The sequence below is a fragment of the Aphis gossypii genome, chromosome 2 (genome assembly GCF_020184175.1).
Source record: "Aphis gossypii isolate Hap1 chromosome 2, ASM2018417v2, whole genome shotgun sequence".
Lineage (NCBI taxonomy): Eukaryota > Metazoa > Arthropoda > Insecta > Hemiptera > Aphididae > Aphis > Aphis gossypii.
Window position 1 is genome coordinate 50643731 of NC_065531.1, and position 25179 is coordinate 50668909.

Genomic DNA, 25179 nt, shown 5'->3' on the forward strand with positions numbered 1-25179 from the left:
CGCTTGTTGTTTGTCGGTATAATAATTCATTGTTTCAACATTTACTTTTAATTGTGTAAATCGTTGTTTTAAGTGATGTCATTATAATTGACTAATTTAGGCATATAGATACAACGGTATTATAAATTGAAATTTAATAAACACCCAAAATTATAACTTACAACCGAAGAGTTGCAATGTAATAAAATAGTATTTTTGGTGTTGTTTCAGACGATTATCTGAATATTTCGTATAAAATCAAAAATTTATTTTGATTTAAATAAACATATTAATATAGTATTTATTGGACATTCACCATACCAACCAAAGAGAAATTTAAAGTGTTGGCACATTATTTATTTGTTTTGCGTGCGTACACTTGGCCGATTTTAAATTTCAATTGTCATGGAACTAGTTTATATATTATTTTCCAAATGCATTTTACGTGTTTCTATATCATATAATATGCTGATTTTATATTATATTATATTACGAAAGTACTCACATAAAGTTATAATATTTACATTGTATTTTATTTAACTCGTAATAATTCAATTGTAATAAAATTGTCTATATTTATTTGTGTATCAGATTTGGTACAATTGCATACGCCGTACAAATAACTTAATTGTATTCCTTTCAATACTGTTTAATTGTATTTTATTGAAATTATATCGCACTTGTCATTGCAGTGCGTAATGTGTAGATATAAGTATATTATGTTTAACTACATTATGAAATGTACTACAAAATATGAAGAGCGCGCTTTACTTGATGCGCTGGTACATATGGAATAATAAAACCACCACGACAGCTTCTACCTATATTTATATAAACATTTAAGGGTTCATAGGAGGTTATACAAATAAATAGTAATAGCCAATAGGAATACAATTAAAATTTTTGTACTAAATTTAATATATTATTATTAATTTTCAAATTTTTCGTTGAATATAAAAAAGTTCATATTACAAATAACATGATTATAGGAAGTATAGTAACAATTATAACAGTGCAAAAATGTGTATAATATTATATTAGTTACATAGTAGTCAGCCGTCTAGGATTCAGGTCTGGCTGATGTCATTGTTATTTATCTTAAGTTTGTTGTCTACTTGTCACATATCCATGTACTATTTTTGTTCATTGAATAGTTTATAATTATATATTATTATTTAATAAAATACATTTTTAACTATCTCATTTATTATTATTTTGAGCATATTTATTTTTAACAAGTTAAGTAGGTACTACATTACCCATATGGCCAAATATTATATGTGTTAATACTGCCTTCCCAATTATTACTTATACATTCAAGCAATTAAATTTAATACTATTTTATATAAGTACATAAAATATATAAAAACCAATATTTTAGACAAAAACAAAAAATAAAAATAAAAACTGTCAACCGATATAGACATCCGGGATCCACCAACTGGCAACCACCCACTCCACTCCACTGCCATAGGTATATTACACTATTACCGCCCATCTTTTATGATTAATGCAACATAAAGTCCATAAATAGCTATAGATTCCTATGGGATATAATACAACTATACCTATGGTTTAAAATTAATTGTACATCTGTGCGTTCGCTATAATAAGCCAGCTAATATTCAGATGGACTATGACATAATATAATTTTATTGATTTTTATGGTTTATAAATTTATAATTTGTAGTTTGTGACAGGTTTCAAATTTGATTAGTGGGTGGTAAGACAGGGTGATGGGAAAGGGGTGGGGGTGGGTGGCTGGTTTTGGAGATCCTTACCATTCATTTAATTTTGCATATTTCAGCGCCATTGAAGTGATCATAATTTCGATTGAGGCATTAACTAGTTAGTATAAGCACGATTTCAGAGTAAACGTTTTCATATGTTAACCCAAAAAATCATATAAAATAGTAGGTACCTTACACTATCAAAGTTCGAGTCTGATCAAGTATCAAATATCGTGTTTAGTCTTCATAATATTATTTTGAAGTGCAAGTTTAAGCTATAACCGTTTGGTATTTAAGCTTTATAATATAAAGCTTAAATAATATTATAGGTGCAACAATTATTCAACAAGTCCTATACAGAAACATTACGGTAGCGGGTAGGTGCGAATTCTCAAAAAGAATAATTTTTATAAATATGAAGTAGTTTAATATTGATTGAATATACTCGGTAATAGGTATAGCGTATACACGCATACCTAAAGGTATCAAATATATTATCATAAGAAGAATCATAACAGATATATCCTTAATCGAATTTATTATTTATCATAGATGCTAATAATCAATTACAGATTATTAAATACCGTGACAACCAAATTGCTGTCGTCTAGAATATTTGGTTCATAATTTTTATCGGTAGTTGGTGACTGCATAGTGTATAGGTGCACTTACGACTTACGCTAGGTTATCTATTCGTCATTAAATTTTCTGAAACACGTCTCGATGAGATGATTATTACTTATTATATATTATTATATATTATATATTCACGAATGCGATCTTGAAACGATATCCTATATAGCTGTAAATATTATACAGTATACATGTTGGTTAGAAAGTATAGAAGCATTTTATATGTATATATATGTATATATAATATATATTATCCAGGTTGATTATTTTTATTAAGTAAACTCTCATTTTCTCAAATATCTTAAAAATACATATATATTTTTACTATTTTTCATCGGTATAGAATTTTACAAGTTTGTTACTTTTTTGAACGATAGCATACATTTTTAATTTCATATTTTTATAAGAATTTTAATACATAAAAATTGATTTCAAACGAGTAACTATAATGTTATGTATAACTGTATAAGTTAATTGAAGCATTTAAATTTTGTAAAAGCAGATTGGTTTAAGGGAACCCTACAGCAAAGTCCAAATATTTGTATACTATAAGTAATCCTCTTATCTTAACAGTCTAATCTTCAAACACTTATAAAGCTATAACTAGTTCAAACTCGTTAGAAATTCAATTGTTATGTATTCATTAATAAGTTTTAAAAATATTCTACATTGGAAATAAAAAATATACGTTATAATTGAAAACATTTTCATTGCAATTTCTTCAAAGTATCTAAAAAAAATATTTCCAGAAATTTTAATGATTTTAGGGGAAAATTAGGACTTATTTTTAAAAAGAATCATCCTATATGTATAATAATATATATAGTGAGTCACATACATTTCGGTTAAAACCGAATCGTGCATAAAACATAAATATAATAAATACTCGTACATTTTTAATTAAATAACTCCAATTCGGCGGGTGAAATATACCAACGAATCGTTCATCAACGAGGCTATGGAATTCATCAACAAATATTTATAATAACTTTATGGCATAAATAAAATATAATGTAGTCTTGTAATGAAAATATTCATGCCAACGAATCGCTTGAATTCATCAAGGTGATAGGAGACATAATTCTGAAAAAACGACTATATAGTATTCTGTAGAATTAATTTTGAAAATATTCTACGAATTTTAAGTAAAACACGTTGTGTATTTTATTATATTTCACCATTGTAGTTACCAATTTACAGTTTGGATTTTCTAGATCAATGGAAATGGCCACACCGCTCTTCCTTTATTGCGCCGTGATGACATTTATTGATTGTTTAGAATTTAATGACAGCTATTTCTTTATTTTCGTTACCTATACTACGCACAAAATGCATTCTTTAAATGGTATACGTGTGTTTACAAGAATAAGAAGAATTCGTGCCTTACCTTTTTTTTTTTTGATTTGGCATTGTTTAATGATGTTTCGAAGAATAGGAGAAAATCGTTTGTAGGTATATATAAACATTTATTCGGTTTGGCAATATGTACGATTACGTTTAGCCAAAGCGTAAATAGTTGACCTTAGAGTTTCTCATAACGGTAGATGGAATTTATTGTTTTATGAATTATGAGTTTGGACAAGGCTGATGGCATTTAGTAGAGTTTTATTCTAAAAGATTTGAGTATATATTTATGGATTTTTTTTTTTTTTTGGATTTAGTTTTGTCAAATACCTAAAAGTATTTAGGTTTATAAAAATCTTTGCTCTGAGTCTTGGCAATAAGTCGCTTACAATTTTTTTCTGGTGTAAGAATATTTCAATATCTGTGCATATTATGAATTATAATATCTTTATGTATAGTGAATTATGTTATTATTTTAATAATTTTGGGGGAACAATTTATAACGGAAGTACTCGCTAGCGCTTTTTGTTATTACAGATGGCAATTGAAAATTAAAACAGTCCGTGCTCGTTGGAAAACCACACAAGTTTGTGGTTGTCCCGTTGTCAATATAATATATCACTGTTGGTTTCGAATGGGGAGAAGGAGAGTAACAGCGTGTGTGGTGGAATAGGATACACAGTGGTCGGAAAAAACCAAACCCCATAATAGAATTTAAAAGTATATGATGGGACGGGCACGTTTAAATTTAATTTAATGTAAATAATTTATAAGAATAATTGTAAAATTCTGATAAAATTTAAAATTGAACAATAATAATATACCTATCATCTAAATTAAATTTAAAAATATTAATAAATAAATACAATAATTGATCGTATGTTAAAAATGTTTGAAAATTTGTATATAAATTATGGCAATAATGCGACGGGCGTTTAATTAAACATAGCGCGTGCTCAAATTCGGCATTGTTTGTTATCGTGTTATCGTTAGTTAAGTTATGGTAAAAAAAAATGACGTTCAAAATGTCAAAAGTTAAAACCGTCATCGTTTTCCTCTCGCTTGCGCGTGTCAATATTGTATAGGTACTAAAAACGTGTTAACACTATTTACAACGGACATTTTATGTATATAATATTATTGAGTCGATTCTGCACATTTTAGAGCATTTATATCACGAACCTTATGTGTAACCTACGTATATAATATTATGTAAATCGGTTAATTTTTATACCGAGGATTTTTTTTTCTCTGCATTTCGGCGTGTAACCTATATGCGCCGCGCCAGATGGTATGCGATTTCCGCCACACAAGTCGTAGTATACGCACATAATATTGTTATAATAATACCTATCTAATGGCAACGATTGTACTATTATGCGCGTTAACCGTCTTGGCGGGAAAACGACGACGTCGCGTCGTAAACGAGAAAACGTGTGTTGCCGCGCACACGTTTCTCTCCTCGGAAGACCCTCATCGTCCTGTGAGACGGTGGCGGCGGCGATGGCCGTGATAGTAGTGTTACTATATAACACCACTAAATAATAATAATAACAAGACGATCGTCAGAGTGAGTGAAAGAGTGGAACTCTGCCGCCGACAACTCGCGCGCATTGTGCGTACTATACACCCACTACGCATATCATATTATTATTATGTGTATATTATAATATTATTGTATCTACTATGGTAGGTAGTACACGGCGTAGTATTAATTGTGTAGTAGTGGTGACAGGGAAAGGTATATAATATAAACGATATTACGATAATGATAATATGCGCGGCGGAGGAGACGAGAGAGAAAAAATGTGCCGGCGATTCCCACGGCGGCGGCTCATTCACCTGCGCGCGCGTGTCGCGTATAGTAGTTCTCCCGCGCTCTGTACTCTACCCTCGGGGGGAGGTTACCGCTTCTCACATCGTATTATTTGTATACCGCGCCGTTCTCCGAACAGCGACCCGCCGTCGGCGGCGGCGGCGGCGGACGATGAAATGTGATGATATTACCGCCGCGCGACACCGCAGTCGTCGTATATAGTATTATTATTACAAGAAAACCGGCTTGGCCCCGGAATTTTTGGTTTTTTTTTTTTTTTTGGCGGGCTCTCCGCGACGTGGCTCCTCAAAGCGCAGTGTGAACAAAAACCCGTACCGACTCTATACATATATACCTGTATAATATTATTGTATATAAGTGTCTCCCATATACATACGTTTTATACTATCCATCCCCACGAGCCGGTTCCACAATAACCATTCACTGTTTTTTTTTCTTTATTCACAAGGCGCCAGTTTTTGTGCGTTTTCAACATTTCATTGTGTTGATTATTTTGTATTACTATTAAAACTATCTTATTTTTTCGGCGGGCGTGTAATATTATACGCGCCTGTTGTACGACCCGGCTTTTGCAGGTTATATTATTATTTTTATCCTATATACAATCGTTTTTAACGGGATAAACTAAGCTGCTCTCCCACCATCGCCATCATACTTTTTCCTATTCTTTCCTAGAACTATTTAAATTCATAGTATACTGAATTTTTAAATTTTCAAATACTTAGATTCTTGCAGAGGATGCGCCCAGTCGAGTTCGAATAAATATTACATAATAGATACTCATACTTAAAATATATCCGAGGTGTATAAAAAGTCAATACAAAAATTCACGCCCAGATTACGTTTCAATGTATTCACGAATAGTTGTGTGGCACACGCCTATAAACCAACTATTCGAGAATATTGGTAGTTCGACAACCTTATTCGCTTAGTCCTGAAAAACAAAAATATGTAAAGACTCGTGGATAACCTATCTAGGTTTTAACTGCATTAGTATCATGTCTTAAAAAATACATATTTTTGCCTATCGAATACTACTGAACTTACTTAAAAAATAGATGTGTATTTAAAAAGTTCCATCTTTGTCTAAGAGCTGATAACGCCATAAGCATAACAGCACGACTGTAACCTCTGCAGTATATGCCCGGTGGAATTTATCATAAGTTTGTTTATAAATAAAATTATGTTCCTAAGTAGGTATGCTCTAATCGAGACGTCATTAGTTACAGTAGTTTTTTGTTGTACGCAAAGTTATAACTTAGTTTTAAAGTATTGTTATATTGTTATTTGTTAGTAATCATTGTTCATATAATATATATATTTAACTATTATATTATTTATTAGTTTTACTAAGAAAGTATTTGTAACTATAACTCATTATAGGTATAATAATACTATAGTATAAATAACTAATGTAGGTATATGGTAACTGTAATTGTTAATGAGTATAATGACTAATGACAGTACCTTTACTTCTTGCACAACGCTGAATTTATAAACACGATGGTATTCTGTTATTCAACATATCAAATGTAATTTTACAATACAAAGCTCCAAAAATTATTTTCAATAAAAACATTGTATATAATAATATTACCAACATATTATTATTATTATTATTAGTTTATTAATTAAAATAACCTTTGACAGCAAGGCAATTGTGCAGTATATTTAAAAAAACTTCAAAATATCAGCTGTAAACTAACTGATTACAAAATAATATGCAGCATTTAAATTTTTTAAACGCATAATTTAAGTATGAATTCACCTTATGGTTCCTAGTATAAACTATTTAATTTTTTCCACCCAAAACATTACTCTGTACTTTGTTTTAATTAAGAAATAATATTTATTTAATTATTTAGATGAATAGCATTACAGTGCATTATACCCTTTATGTCTTTCCAAGAACGAAACCGTCTTAAAAACCTATTATTCTTTTGTCCTATACTTAATTTAGATAAATCTAGTTTTAATTTTAGTGTTTTCTACTTTTTAGATGAAGTCAAAATTATATTAAATTAGCTATTAAAGAATCGGACTTGTAAAGAACTAAAATCAGTTTTTGAGTTTAATTAAAAAGTTACAAAAACGTTTTTTATTTGTTTTTAATTTATTTTAAATTTTAAAACTATGTAGGAACATTACCACTATAAACAAAATTGATTATCTAGTAAACTCTAATTCTTATTGGAAATGTTGTTATGTATCCAGTATTTACTTTATTTTGAACTTTTTAATTACATTTTTATAACTTAGAGATTTTTAGTTTTATTTATTCGTGAGACATACAAATTAACTCTAGCCGGAATGTCAAAGTTAACTCTATTTATAAAAGTGAATATGGACAATGCGTACTTTGTAATTTATTTCATATAATTTAATTATTTGTTTTTATTACTTACCTTACTACTTGGATATTTGACCAAAGGTTTCAGTTTCAAATAATTAGACCTTCAAATAATATAAATTTTATTATTTCAGATATCATTTCAATGTGTTAAAAAGACCTCTAAAAGCACAAAATATGCCCTTGAAAATGCAATGTTGTTACACAACGGATGTAACTATTTCTGATGTGAATGATAAATATTTACTTATATAATATTATACATTTAATACACATTGAAAATTATTATGACGGATATATTAAAATAATTAAACAAAACAATATTTGTTTCTTTTAAATTTTATTTCTTTTAAATACGATCAATAGTTTTATAAATTTCCTACATTACAATGAATTTCTGTTTTCAAAGTATAAAGACCAACCTCACCTGAATAAATGTCGATAATTCGTGTACTTAACTCATTGACAAAATAGTAAAAATTTAGCCACTAATGGAAATATGTTTGTACGTAATTATATTACATACCGACATAATATAACTGCTAACCCTCAACATAAAATTAAAGAACGCCGAATCTGCATATTATGTTGTCTCCGTCAAACGTCCAACACGATGAATCTAAGATCAATCTACTATCAAATTAAAAATAATGAGTATTATCATAAATAATCATTATAAATTGTAGGTAATTTTTGAAAAATTTAATTTTTTCTCGGTCGGTCAGTTGTAAAACGTTCAAGTAGGTACTTTCATCTAGCGGCTATTTAATCGATTTATTGCTCAATATAAAGTTTAATGGAATATTAAAAATCTATATTATGATGCTATATTCAATATTGTATACAATTAAATTAAACGCGTAATAAATTATAATATAATTCATAAAAAAACGATCGGCTATTAATTATACAATTTAAAACATTTTGTTATTATTATTATTACATATATATATTATTAAAAAATTATATATTACATTATTAAAAAATAATATATTAAATTATTATAATATATTATATTATGGAAAATATAATAACGACAGTTTTATTCGTTAAATCGCGATTTTCGTTGTATCGTTATATACATACACTATGTGTAAAGCGATTTTGAAGCGCGGTAAAAACGCGCGTGTAACGCCCGAGTACCGCGCGTCATTTTAACACGCGTTACCGGGTGCCCCGTTGTACGCTTACCGCGCGCCCAATAATCTCACTCTAATGTGTGTTTCGGCCCTTACAACAATATATAAATTTGTTTTTGCAACGTTGCATTTCAAATTATGCAGAATCCTATATATATATATGAAATTTGCGGAGTCTTGTATCAGTGGCTATATTAAAATCAATACGATTCCGCAAATTTGTGGGATCGTTCACCATCGATCTAAGGCACCTCAAAAGATTTTATTTACGATTTAATTTTAAAATGCTCATTTTTAGTTTTAAAATAAAAATATTTATAATAATCGACAATTGTATGAGGTTTATTTTAGATAATATTCTTAATTTAAAGTTCGGTAATACGTCAATTTACTGCAATAACACAGAAAGTCGTTGTACATTTTCTATGTTTATAAGACGGTGCTTACACATTGTTATGTCTTCCTATACAACAACTCTTCGTCGTATAATCTAAAACTTTGTAAATAATATTTAACCGTTTTCAGGTTGAATTCATTAAAGATTGTTGATCATCCGGTGTAATCCTGTTTACCTACAGTACTTCCTCCAAACGCGAAACAAGTCGAGGCGGCATTCGGTAAGTCGACGTATTGACAATAAATTATTATTGTGTATTTATTTTTTATCGTTTTACGAATGAAATCGCAACACCGACACAGTACTACGCAGCGCTTTTTTAGGGGGCAGTTAATTTAACTGGAAGGTTTTATTTTTAAACTGATTTAAACAGTTGTAAAAAAAAAAAAAAAAATGTGTACCCGGGGCAGCAAAATCCTAAATACGCCACTGAACTGAATTCGTTATACTGTTGCCTACTGACTACTGTGTATAATAATATCATAGAAAAGTATTATATAGTACAACAAAGCTGGTAAACATACATATATAGTTATTCAATAAAACATTGTATATTGTGTTCTACGCAAAGTTCCCCGGACCATGTTCGGCGGTATAATGGGCGTCGTCACGTGGCCGCCTCCGCGCCGATAAGCCAAACCGCGGCGGCGGTGTCTGGCGTTTCCGGTTAGACCCGCCGCCGTGCACTGCCAAACACGGTTTTGACACTCGGTGTAGTCCGTACCAGTCTTTTTGGGTTACACGCCGGACAGTGTCAGCTGTGATATTAAACGGCACATGTTTTGTATACGAGGATGATAACAGAACGAACGATCGTACCAGCAGGCTCTGTTTATCGTCTTTTGGGTGTGGAAAATTGATAAGTCGCGCTTTGTATATAATATAAAGACCAACAGCGTAATCGTAGGGGGTGTCATGTGTCGTGTTGTAATATCTGTTATAACTTATAAGTCATTATCGTGACGTTCAAAATTTAATAAACGCATCGTCACGTTTTTGAGCCAAATTGCAATGGATAATGTAATTTTGTCTAGCTATCTGGACCCACCGAGTCTGCAGAGTTGTTGTTCTTATTGCGGGTTACTATACGTCTTAAGATAGTATACGCTGGTTGTGAGATACTGCGTATAGTGTTATCCAACCTTTTTGATAGGTTGACCCAATATTAACAACTTTTTGCTATTCATAAAAAGAAATTTCAGTTAAATTATCGTAATAAGATCTAATATTATGATCCCATAAATCTTTAAATCTTATAATATTGTGATTGTACCACCCCTAGATTACACATTCGTATAGTCTCGTTGAGTCACTTAAAATAATAGAAAATATATTGGTTATTTTGAACTGTAAATAGGCATTGGAAATTTTTAAAATATTAGTTTTTTTTTTTTTTTTAATTTGGATATTTAAACTAAAATTGTCGATTTTTTCTCAAACTACGAGTATTTAAGTAATTTTTTTTATTTCAACAATATGTTTAATAATCGTACAGATAACTAGAAAAATATACTCAATATCAAATCAAAGAGTCTTTTCTACACTTATTATTTCGTCCAAGTATTGTTGGATAATATGCTCGGAATACAGGCTGTGGAGTTTTTTTTTTAATTTAGTTTTTAAATCATGTTTTATTATACTTCTATAGCATATTTTTTCTTTTATTGTATTTCTTTTATAATCTTTTAACAACATTTATATACAAATATCATTTTCCAAAATTATTAATATTATGTAAATTTTATGACCTTTATATAACTTTTTTTGACTACTGCTTAATCCCAACAAAACCTTTCTGCCTGATTTGCCCGGATTGTGCGGCGACTATAAGTCCTTTAAAAATATTGATTGACCTGCTGGAAATATATATTAGTGTGGCAACTCTAATACCCTATATACTGGCTATAGTATAATTATGTGTACATACATTTATTTATCGTATATTATATTTGATGTATGAATCCATACATAAAACATTATTTATATAAATATTGTATACGTCATCATTATAATTATACTACATAGGTAGTATCATTAAAATTAATTGTGTCTGTTTTTTTAGTTATTATAATCTACATTAGTTGATACGGCTAATAAACTATGAAAACAGTTTTAAAGACGGGAAATGTTACTTGTTTTGATTTTAGAACGACGAGGTAAAATATTAAAATTGGCTTACAAATGAAATAAGGTTGCTGATATACAAGGTCTTTATAGTTGTATCGCATATCGCCTGCTGTATCCATATATGTCATGTGTGATATAATTTTTAGAATTATTTCTTTAAAAATCTAAGGAATTAGTACCTATACATTGGTATTATAATATTTTCAACAACTATGTGTTTAATTCTATGAGATGAGTTTAAACTTTAAATTATACCTATTTAATAAATTGCATTATACATTTCCATGATCGAACGCATGTGATAAAAAAAAAACATTTCAATTGCATACTATATCTTCTACATATATTTATTTTATTAGTAACAGATAAACTAAAAAAATGGGACTCGTTTTATCAAAGAATAAAATTGTCTCGTATGAATTTATTTTTATAAATACTTTGAATTGTTCTTAATGCCGATAAATGCTAAAATAAAATTACAAAGTATATTATAGAACACTATTTTTATTGAAAGAATATAGAACTAAAAATTAATTAATCGACATTCTCTAAATACTTTTTTTAAAAAACATTATTATAACAATTTGTATCTAATTATTATATTATATTCGTAATTTTTCATCAATTTTACGACTCATCGAATGTATTTTTTAGCGCAGTGAAAGTATGAAGTTCATATAAATTTAATTTGTTTTAATACTCTGTTTTTATCCGTTTCCACTAATAGTGTACTTTTTTTTCACAAATACCAGTTTTCACAAAAAGTGTACCTTTCCTTTTTCCGCCGATAAGTACTTGTTTCCATCAAAACAATTTCTTTTCTATTAAAAGCTCTAATATAGTAAAATATAAAAGCTATATATATAATATTGAAAAACATATATTACAAAATATATTATATTATAATATAAAAATAATTAAACAGTAAATATAACTCTTTACCCGCTATACTGAAGTCGTGAATTGGTCAAATAATTATAATAATAAAAAACTTTTTAAAAAGTAAATAAAAGCTTGTTAAAAATATATCATCAATAATTATTCAACGTCAAATTATCTTAATAAATAAAATTAAATAAAGTATGCAGGTTATTTTAAACAATAGTTATCTTTAATTATATGAAATACCTAATTTCTCCTATTATATCTTTTTTTTTTTATTTATAGTATTTATAGATTTTTTAATAGTTTTTAATATTTTAAAATATAAAAATTACAATTATACAACTTCAATTTTTGTTTCTGAAAAACAAATAACTTTGGCATTGGTACAGAGTTTATTATAATATTGCTATAAATATTATATTTATTATAATATTATAATATACCTGTTTTATAATTTTTTATTTTATTTAAAAAAAACTTACTGTATTACAGCTTTTATTAACATAGAAATTGTTTTGGAGGAAACGTGTTCAACATCTCATTTGATGGAAACAAGTATTGGTGAAAAGGGGAAAGGTACACTTTTGATGGACACGGGTATTGATTGAAAAAAGAGTACACTTGTTGGAAACGTATTCACTAAATTCTATACATATTATATACTATTATTTGCTTGTTAGCAATTTGTATAAGTAATAACATTAACATGCATGTTCCTTTCTCATATGATATGCCCTAATACTGTCCAAAATACCATATTGTTTGCATTGATAATATCATTTTGTTATAAAATGGCTAACAAATAGGAATGTCTGATGTGTGTTATCGAATAATGAGAAGAGTCTTATTTGCATGCACTATAATATATAAATACTTTTTATGATTTTGAAAGCCAAAACGATATCTAAATGAGTAGGTGTGTACTTTTAAGTATTTAACTACTATTTTCTATTAAAATAACTTTTGTGTATGTGTACCGTCTATACAATGAGGGATGATTGTCCTATGATAACAATAATTAATAAATGTATGCGGTAGTATACTCATAGTTATGACTTGACACTCTCAGACCAAACCTTGGACTGTTCAAAGTAATAAATCACAAAAAAAAATCACCTAAATAGTAATTGTTTCGATTATAAAGGGGTCATTAGTACACATATACATAATATTATAGTTTATCAACCAACGCGTTATTGGTATATGTACTCGTATGTTGTATGCCACACCGGAAGTGTTTTTGAAGACATATAGTTAATTACATGACTTATATACTCAAATACACTAATTAGCATAAATTAACAAGCGATCCTTTGTAATACCATTTATAGCTCGAAACCAAAAAATTCCATACGAAATTAAATCGTTTACAGAGAGGCTTTGACACAGTATAACTGCGCAGTTTTTTTCCTATCGTAGTATTTAAACTATATATAATGCTATTATACAATTAAACATCGGTAATAGAAATAAATAATAATACTATACACTCTATAATAGTGTATAGACCTTTGAATTGAATGGGATGTGAGCCAAACAAAACAAAACCGAACAATATATAAGTACAATGCAGTTATATCGAAAGAAATTAGGACAGATTAGGTATAGGATACATATGTTGTGAATTTATCCAATTAATCTGATGGTATTAGCCTTAGTGATTTTAGTTTCCTATTCATATATTAATCTGCTTACATACGTACTATAGATAGTGATTTTTTTTTGTCTTCCCGAATAATTCTTTTTCAGAGCGGAAATGTACAATAAATACTTATGTACCATAAGGTCACACAGAATATTCACCTATAGTTTTGTCAACACTTATACTCCATATTGTGTCTATTGTTATTTGTTATTATTTAAGGTTATTGTTTGATTTTAATTCATTTTTACTATTAAATATAGTATACTTGTTGTTGGTAAAATGTATACAACATATTGTATAATGTAGGTACATATAATATATTATGATATAAATTTCCATCCATTGTGTGTGAATCGAAAGTTTCATTACGAAAAAAAAACGTAAACACCACTCTGACCACTCTCACATTATTTATTTACTGCGCAAATTCATTTGGCGGCCTGTGCACAAAGACAATATTCACTTGGCAACGAGGGGGATATTAATCACGAGAAATAAAATATATATAATATGTACAAAAAAAAAGGACCTTCGCGATTGCTATCAAATGTTTTTCTATCCTTCCGTAATCTGTATATTCGCCCCGTAAAAGATGGACAGGTTCCAAATGCCGGCAATGCCGCCGTGACTGGGAGTGTAAGACTAGACGTCTATTATATACAATAACGCCCTCATTCTTGGTGGTTTCTTATTGTTCTGTTTTCATTGAAACAAATTACTATATTTGCATATTATACAGATCGGAGCAAAATAATATCCCACGATAATATTAAGTGTGTTGTGCATTTGGATTTACCGTCGTACCATATTGTGGCGTGAAGACTGTGATCGAATTACAAAATGTAAACGTGTTTCAAACGAAATCCAAGAAGAAGTTACGAATTCACGTAAAACCGAAATTAATTTTGTTTAATAAGTATTTATATGGTTCATGAATTTGTGCATATATTAAAAATGATAGACCTGATAATTTATATAGTACCGCATAAAATATACATCTTATGACGTTGTACCTACGTAGGTTGTAGGTACACTTGAACGTGTTGTTTTTAGTGATGATATGAATCGAAATTTTATCGAGAAAAAAATGTGTGTTTGTTATTTATAGGTAATTATTTTATGATATTTTTAAAGTTTTGAATTTTAAGCATAAATGAGTACTATCAGTAACAAAATCAATTACATTTTTTTATGTTTACTAACAAATATTTTTTTTTTTTTAATGTATTTTGGTATTGCTTTTTTCTGATAATGTTGTTAATTCACTACTTTATATTATCTGTTGAGCCTTCTAAAGCTTAATAAATTCATTAATAATTTTAAAATTAAAATAAATAAAAAAAGAATTGGAATAATTAATTTACAGGAGTTAATTATATTTTTTTTATTAAATTTTACTCATTTGAAGTAGATGTCTATACATGTACAAAATAATCGACAAACATATAGTTATAGTTATTACTTATTTGTAATTTTAACTAACAATCACAAAATAATAGTACTTATTAGTCTCATTGTTTAATCATAACATAATATAATTGATTACATTTTTTTTTATCTACTTAAAATATCTTTAAATTTGAGTACTAATATAGGTGACTAAGGTATAATAATATAGTATTTGATTATTAATTGAATAATATCGGAAATTCGTAATTACCGCATTTTACATAAATCGATATAAACCATTATTACGGTAGACTGCTGTTCAATTATTAAATTGATATTATAAAAAAATAAAAATAATAACAATTACAATACCGATTGCAGTGATATTCCAAAATAGAAAAAAGAAAATACAGAGAGAAAACACCGCGAGCGAACGCGTGGACGACTCGGACGTTGTTATTCCCGTTGGCTAACTAAACTAAGTACTAGCACCATAATATGAATGTAAAAGATAAACAAATAAGAGGAAACAAATTTTAAAATTATGAATGAATATTTATTTGTTTATCAAATATTATTTTTTTTTTTCCTTAGAAACTGCTGAAAACGTTAATAAATTTTGTGTAAAATATAAGACTTATTAAACAATTTTTAAACCGGTATTTCGTAATTGCTCGCTGCTCGTAACTTAAGTAACTGTCTCGTGTACCGTTGCGCTGCTGTAAAAGTATAATAAGTACATATATTCCGGAAAGAAATATGTGTGTATTTCTCGCGTGTAAATAGCGAAACAATCCGGTTGCTGGTCGCGGACAACTACGACGTATTCTCTTCTAATAGGATTTCATTTTGATTTGTACGAATCAAGCTCGATTAATTACGATGACAAACCATCATTGATATCTATGAGCCTACACATAAATTGCATTTTGCCATTTTTAGATGTTTCAATAATATAGGTATAGGTAAGCGTGTAAAACGACATTAAACACGGTATTAATATTTAAAAAAATAAATAAATAGTAATATACTTAAGCATCATATTTTTCGAGTATTTTTAAATACTAAATGGAGCTTTTCGGCTTTACTCGTTGATCACAATGACATTAATCAAAACACACATTCTTAATAATTTTACGTATTATAACTTGTAATAATCGTAATAGATTCATTATTATACCTATGTTTATAATATTGTAGACTGCAGTGATTATGGGCCTATTTGTACTGTTTCAAATTTGTTGTCAGTCTCGCGTGTACCATGATAATGATACGAAACTTATATAAGGGTTCGCCATACTTGCGATTGAAAACTAGTGAGATAGAGATCTATATATTATATTTTCTTGACATTCTACTCCTCCTCTTGATTTTATGGCCTTAGTGCCGCTATTTTTTTTTTTTTTTTATGAAATAAAACACTATGTATTACCTATCGATGACGATCAGCGGCGACATTCCTAAGATTTACATCACGTCCGTCTTGTTTTTTTTCGACAACCCGTTCGTCGCTAATGGTCGTTGATTCTTATTAGTTTTAAAACCATACGACCAACGTATAAATTACATACACACACACACACACATGTACACAATATGCGCGTTTATATTATATACGCATTATATATTATTGGTAATTAGTAAATTTCGGTTTGTGTATAGTTTAGTGGGAGGGGTAGAAAGGTAACTGACGGCCGACGGGCTCCATTTAACGTCTGAGAATAATCATATAATATTATGTTGTAGCACGCAGAGTGCTAAATAAAAATAAACCAATTGTGATCGAAATTAGCAAAATGTCTCTGTTCGACGGCGGCAAAAAGTTTCGTAATATTGCGAAATATGCAACTCGTCCGGATATTACCCTCGCGTCCAGGACGTTTTTGTTTACTATATTTATTGCTTAAATTACATACGATTTCAATCTGGTTATAAATAATTGTCAGAATATTATCGATAATTATTATTCAACTGAATTGTAAAACTTTTATATTTGTCTACATTCCTGTTGTAGATTTCAACACATAAACGCAATTAATTATACGTAAATACCTAAAACAAATACAAATTTATATTAAATAACTAATAATATTAAGTATTATAATACGCCTATAATATATGACATCATAACTATTATAGTTAAAATGCTAAACCAATATTTAATTATTTTTATTTTTTTATGCATACTACTTTTATTATTTTTCTATTAATCAAAAAAAAAAATTTCAACGTGGTGGTTAAATTAAATAATTGTTTTGCAATAGAAGCTATTGTTTAAATGTATTCTGTAACCACAATAAAGGATTGTTATTATTATTATTTGTGGGTTTTGACTTTTGAACTTGGTAGTGGTCATACAAACCAAGTTTTCAACATTACACAATATTGCGATTTTATAGCATTACGTCAAAGACAATATTGTTGTCGTATATCTAAATATTTTAAAAATATCTCATATTTGTCATCTTTGTAACTGTATAATTGAAAATTTTATTCCTAGCCTCTTAAATTCACTTTATGATTTTTGAATAGTTATTTGCAAGTTTTAACAATAAACATTTGTATTTACAATTTTACAATCAAAAGTATTGGCTTGTACAATGGAACATTATATTTCACATATTAAAGCATGTGTATAATATCATAGCCAATACATTTGACACAAATTGAATTTGTAAGTATGTTAACGATAAGACATAAAAAAAGAATAATGATTATATTATTTTGATAAATTAAATTGTAACTATTAAAATATGGTTTTTTTTTAACATTTCATAATAAATACAATAGTTTATTACTATTTTATTTTATTATACAAATTAGTTGTATTCATGGTATCTAATCAATTTTATATTTTGAAAAACACATTGTTTAACAAATAATTTTATTGGTTTTTTAATAATATTTACAAAGTGTAACGTTACAACCTAGAACGTGTATACAACGGTATACTCGTAATTTTGTGTATGTATATTATAGTATTTAATATTTAAAATTAGAAAAAAAATTATAAATTATATTTTTACGCATATTAACATTTATATATTATAAAAAATCTATACCTAGTTAGGTTATCATTTTGTTTAGCGATAACTTGAAAAGGGTAATACAAATTATCATTTATAAATAGATCATAAGTACTGTTGTATAAATTTATAAGTGAAAAAAAAATGTTATGTTTAAACGTAGACCAAAATTAGTTACTATAAATATAGTATTAGTTTCTATAAATATATTATATGGCTACTATTTCAACTTTAAAGTATTACATTTTCGAGTTATTTATATAAATTTATAACTATTGTATAATAAAGATCACAAAAACAACCATAAATACCAGTGACACCTTAGATCAATTTTTAGAAAAAAATATGTATATCTATAGATCGATAACATGTATATTATTGCCCTCTTGTTTCCATCTTCTTTTGAAAAGACCGCGCCTGTACTATTTTAGTCATATAACTAATAACTAATAAATTCATAAAATCATCGTTTATTAATTTTTTTAGTATATGAATCTCAAGTAAATTATTTTATTAAATTGTTATCATATCTCAACAAGTACAAAACTGTAAATATTTTATACATTTTTCTCATACAATATATATGATTGTATCATATTTAGGAAATAGGACCTAATTGATCGTATTGAACGGTACTTTGTTTAGTTTGTTTTAATAATATATTTGTAAAAACCTAATCTTTTTGTGTTATAATATGATTTATACTGGGAAAACAACGTAAAAAAAAATGTCTATACATTTAGATTTACAATCAATTTGTTTAAAACGTTAAAAGCTAAAAAACAAATAAAATATTATTGCCATATTATTTTATACGATTTACTAGAAAATACAAATAATTAATGACGTTTTTCATTGTTTCGTTTAACATAAAAGTACATAATTCATTTATTATTGTACCGTTTTATTATATTATAATATTATATATTTATTCACTAACAAAGTTTCTCCGTATAGAACGTATAACTATTGTCTAAAATATAATATGAGCAACTCGTAAATTTGTTTGAAATTAAATAATTTACATACAATATTACGATGTATGTTCACATAATTTTATAGCATGTTACAACTGCGCATATATTTATTTTCAAACATCAAACGGTTGCGTAATACTCACGCGTATAGTATAATCGGTCTCGTATATAGTAAAACCGTATGCATTTTGAGTATATAGGTACAACATAAATAATTATGTAGGTACATATTATTATAAACATATATATACCTACCTATATATTATAGTCACTATATAATAATAATATATATAGTGTATAGTGATTATATTAGTGCATAGTACTTACTGTACTTATGTACGTAAACTGCAGGTAGATACGCTCATATTATTATTGTTATGTTAGGAAACTTCGTTTTGTACAATGTTCGTTTTCCACGCGCATAAACAAACACAGTGCAGTATTTAGGTCACTGTTACCAAAAACCAGGTCACTACACCCCGTCCAGTGCGTTGGCGGCGGCGACGACGACGGCGGCGACGCTACCGATGTGCGCGATGTCGCCCCCGCCAACGCGTATATATATTATATATATATATATTATTTACGCTATACACGTCATTATTGTACTTGCAAGCAGCGCGTCCTCGGCGATGGCGGAAACACCGTTTCCCCGAAAATCAATATCAATATAATATAGCTGACGGGCACCGAATGATTATGATTATGATTATTATTATTTTTAATGTTGACGAGCCCTCATGCCCGCACATTTTTCGAAACGACCTAATTCCATATTGTGTTTAAAAAAAAAAAATACCGCTGCCAATAAACACAATGCCTAATAAAATACATAAAACAGCGCGCGCCTGTGTGTATATAGTGTGCATTTGTACGATATACGGGCGGCGGGGTTTCCTGCGCATGTCGGTCGATCGCAAACTTGGCCCAGATATATGATAATAACAATAATAAGCGTATTATATAATATTTTTTATATTTAAGTTGACCAACAATTCGACCGCGACCCGCGTTCAATATTATAGGTATATATGATGATTATTACAAACCCTTCGATAATATTATTGCATCACGGTGTCTTATTTTAATTTTAGTGTTTTTACAATATATACTGTTGAATTTATTAGTCTGAAAATTTCGGCCAATCGTTAAGAAAGGGTATAGTCCAACCTTTTGTAATTGACGGGCCAATTTACATTTTCATAAAACACCGGGGGCCGCCAGAAGAAAAAAAATTATATCATTACCTATCTATATTTTATTTTCTAATTATTACATAAATTATTACATTACGCAGATTAAGTCACCTATATTTAAAATAAATTGATTAATTAATGTGATGATTGGCATTGTTTTTCAGAAGTCAATTTTTCAATATCAATTGAACACCCTATATAGTGTTAAGAATAAGTGGGGGGCAAAAAAAAAGGCTTCGAGGGCCGCGGGTTGGACCACCCTGCGTTAAGATATAAAAGTATTAGGTACATAATAAACTATTAAACTAACCCAATAGTTGCATATTTGCAATATCATAATGATTTGATAATTTTTTCCGATATCATTATTATATATTCGTATCTATATTATTAAAGTACATCATCTTTCGTGTACTCTTATCACTAATATTATAATAAATAATGGTTCACACTTCACAGTAATGATGTCAAGAAGCCCGCACGTGTGTGGTCTCCGTCATCTGAACGTACAACACAGCAAATTTACGTTCAATAGGATCGATTATGTGTTTTATTATAATAAGAGTGAATTGAGTGAATATGATCTCAAACTTAATGATAAGAACAAATTATAATCTGTTAACTCTCGTCGCTTTTTATCTTAGATCATATATTTAGCTTAGATCATGTGTATAGCTTTTTACGATGTTTTAATATTTTTAGTCGAGTTATGACGACAACACATACGGGTGTCGGGGTGTAGTAACATCCTTTAATTTAAGTAGGTAGGTACTATACTATCGTATAGTAAAATAACAATCTGATTATTTCGATTAATACGATTATTTCATACGATTTTTATAATATTTTACTTGAAATCCAAAACAATAAAAACAGAATATTTTTTATGGTAACTATGATTATAGGAACATGAGTCATGAGTGGTAAGTTTTAGTATCACAAATCAGAATATTCATATAGTTTTCATATTTTATACGTTATATATCTATGACTATTAAATTAATTAATTTTTTTTAATTACGTATGTATTAAATGTATTTAAGGCAGAAAAACTTTTATTTGTAAATCAATTAAAATACTAAATTAACATTATAGTTATATAGGACGTTAGTTGCATATTATACATGTTGTACTTGCATAGTTGCATATAATGCCAATGTATATTTTAAGAAAATTAAACTAGACACTTAAGACATCCAGACCGTTTAAAAAAGTTTGTAAAATTGTTATAAATTATAATGTATATTATGACATAATTAATGAGCCATTTTCACAGACGTATAAATTGTGTTTATTTTATTCTGTCGAGACCATAAAGACGATTAGTATATCTACGACAAAAAATAAAAACGGTCGGTCTTGTATACGCGTGCACTAAACCTATTCATTATTTTTGTTTATTACTCGAGACGAAGTATTTTAAAAAATTTGAAACTACTCCACAAAGCTAAACACAATTGTATACCTTAGTTATTTCCAAATCCAAAAATTCAGTTTGAAAATAAACTCTGTTAGTAATAGTTTAACTTTATATAAATTATTATTATTATTTTATTTCTACCATTGCTACCATATGTTTGAAAAATTATTGTGAAAATATATTTTTAAGATTTCACTTGTTCCACAGAACATTTAAAATAATATGTCCTTGTTAATTAATAGATTATTTATTAAATATTAATTATTGATAAAACTTTAAAACAAACAATTTTATGGGTGACAATATAACGTGTGACCTTTCTCTCTCCGGTTCCAATTATATTTCAATAACATTTCTATACACACATTACATTATTAATTTAGGTATACTATTATTATAGTTATTGTACAGATTGCAAATTTTATATATATATATATTTAAAACAAATAATATTGGTATAGTCTATACTAGCGATCAACACTAGGATTTCAAAAAGGGCTAAAAAATAATTTTGAAAATTACTTATGGGTCGTATGTATTTTTAATGTCAATGATTAAAAAATAAATAGCAATTTAAAAATTATATATTAATTATCTATAGTTTATTAAATTATAATGTTACAAAAAATGCTTCATAAAAATCATTAAATTTATTAGAATAGTATTAGTATATTTATATTTTATAATAATATTAAAATGTTAGGTATTGATTTTTTATTCAAAGTTGTTTTGATGTTGATGGATGGTACTTCTCTATTTCTTTTATTATTTTATTTAAGTCCACGTTTGATTTTGATGTTGATAACCGTAGTAAATCGTTCAAATAAGCATCACTTAAACGATTTCTGTATATTTGTTTTTAATAAATGTTAATTTACTATAAAAGTCGTTTCGATAAATATTTGAAATAATTAACTCAAAAAATGTTAAAATTGCTCTTAAATCTGTTTAAATTGAAGGATACTGATTTTCTATAGCGTATTCCAAAATTCGATCTTATTATTTTTAATATTAAAAACATCTCTTGATGTTATCCCCAGCTGTTGTAAGTCTATATTAATTCGCTTTTCAACAAACCGGCATTATAATTAATGCCTATACCTTTTAATCATTTGTTTTTTAAATTACAAACATGGAAGTACATAATACATACTATATTATAATAGGTATATAAAATATATATATATATATATATATTTAACTCGGAAAAACTTAAGTAGATCAGTGTAAATAAATAAAATATTTTTCGAGAACTATATGTTTCTTGAAGAATTTTAATTTTAATAAAATGGCGATATACTTTTTCAACAATCAATTTTTATACGCATAGCTGTTTGTACCTAATAAAACTTAAAAGAAATTATTCGAATAAATACTATATTTTAATACATTCTTTACAATTACACAAATAAAAATATGTACTTATTCAAATAATTTTCGGTTGTTAATAAAATTGCTATAAAAAATAAAAATTAAAAAAACTACCTATGTACATCTATGTACCTACCTGTATATATTATGTATTAGATCAAATACAATTATGTGTTTTTAGAAGAAATAGTTGTAAAATGTATTCAGACAGTACAAACAAAGACTTAAACATAAAAATTCTCCAACTTTAGTATTCATAAAATCATAACATAAATAATGTTCTTTACCATTTTTATGAAATGATTACCAAAACGATATTCACCTAAATCATAATATGTTAAAAAAAGCTTTCCTCGTACTTCTATACTTCTCTAATTTTTTGTTTTTTTTTTTTTTTTTGATATAAGAAACTTTTAAGACATACAATAATATGTTGACAAACTGTATTGTAAAGCACTAAATCAATATAACAATACTATAATTGTGTGTCGAGTGTTGGTGGATCTTAGCTTTATGGAATATTTAAGTAAAATAACAAACGAACATGTGGCGACCGTATGATAAGTGTTTACGGGTATTCACATGTCAGTTATAGTAGACAGTTAAGCTTTTGAAAACGATAGACGTTACTTATCGAGAGACCAATTATTTATTCGAGTACAAAAACTATATGGAGGAGCACTTATGCGTTGGTGACCAGTAGATTATGAACTCAGTGTAGCATAACGTGTAGCATAAACCGACTTATTTACCAACAACTGCACGTAGATATTCTCAGAAATAGACAATAATTGGCACACGTGATATTATTCGTTCGACAAAAACACTTGAAGTTATCGATTATAGCTTGAAAGGACATTTCACGCTGCATATGTGCCGTCTCTGTCTTATAGAGCGCATATACACGTCAAATTTATATGTTCAGCGGGGTTCAGGCATAACCAATTTTGTTTTGTGAGATGTATATATTAGTTTTTATTAGATTACGCCTTATAATCAAACTAAAAGCTATATGGACGTTAACTGTGTTAGAAATGCGTACGTTGATTGTGTACGATATTTTAATCAATAATTCAAGCGCTATAATAGGATTAGGTAAAATATTGCAATTTAATAATAGGTACACATCGCCCTATGCACTTATGCCTAAATATTAAAATATCGTAAAAAACTAAAATTCGAACACTAATATAGATTAACTTTTCAAACGATAGTCTGAATCAGCATTATTCATAATACATGAGCATTATGAAACTCAAATTCTTATACTTTATTTGTTTATTTAAATTTTCATGATATATATCACAGATCCGGAAGTGATCTCTACCACCTCCCGCCTTCTAAAACACACTCCTGTCAAACAGAAATCGTTCTTCTTGCCTTTAAGTCAGTTCGCTATTTGGTTTTAAAACTATACATAGTTAACAATACAAAATTAGTTTTGTAGTTCAACTCAAATTCGCCATTATAATATGTTTATAAGACGGAGACAACACATGCAGGTGTAACGTCCTCTTAAACGAATCTGCACACATTTATTCGCCACAAATATTACGTGCGTTTCGTGAAAAAACAAATCTGTTGTTATTTTCGAAAAACCGGTGTACCTATTTGAATAGGCCGAAGGGCGTTCCGTCGCCTGTCAATCATTCACACAGTACGCATATACACCCAAACGAGATTTCTAAAGGAATTGTACGCAAGTGGCCGATTTAAAACGGTTTATTCGTTTTA

General features: G+C 28.1%; 1 protein-coding gene across 1 annotated transcript in view; it reads left to right on the forward strand.

Annotated features, from left to right (window-relative positions):
* LOC114125591 (3-phosphoinositide-dependent protein kinase 1) overlaps nt 1–25179 on the forward strand; it is a 161825-nt gene that overhangs the window by 20196 nt on the left and 116450 nt on the right. Inside the window, exon 2 of the mRNA XM_027989311.2 lies at nt 9538–9629. The gene's annotated coding sequence lies outside the window, so the exon portion shown is untranslated. The remainder of the gene's footprint in view (nt 1–9537; nt 9630–25179) is intronic.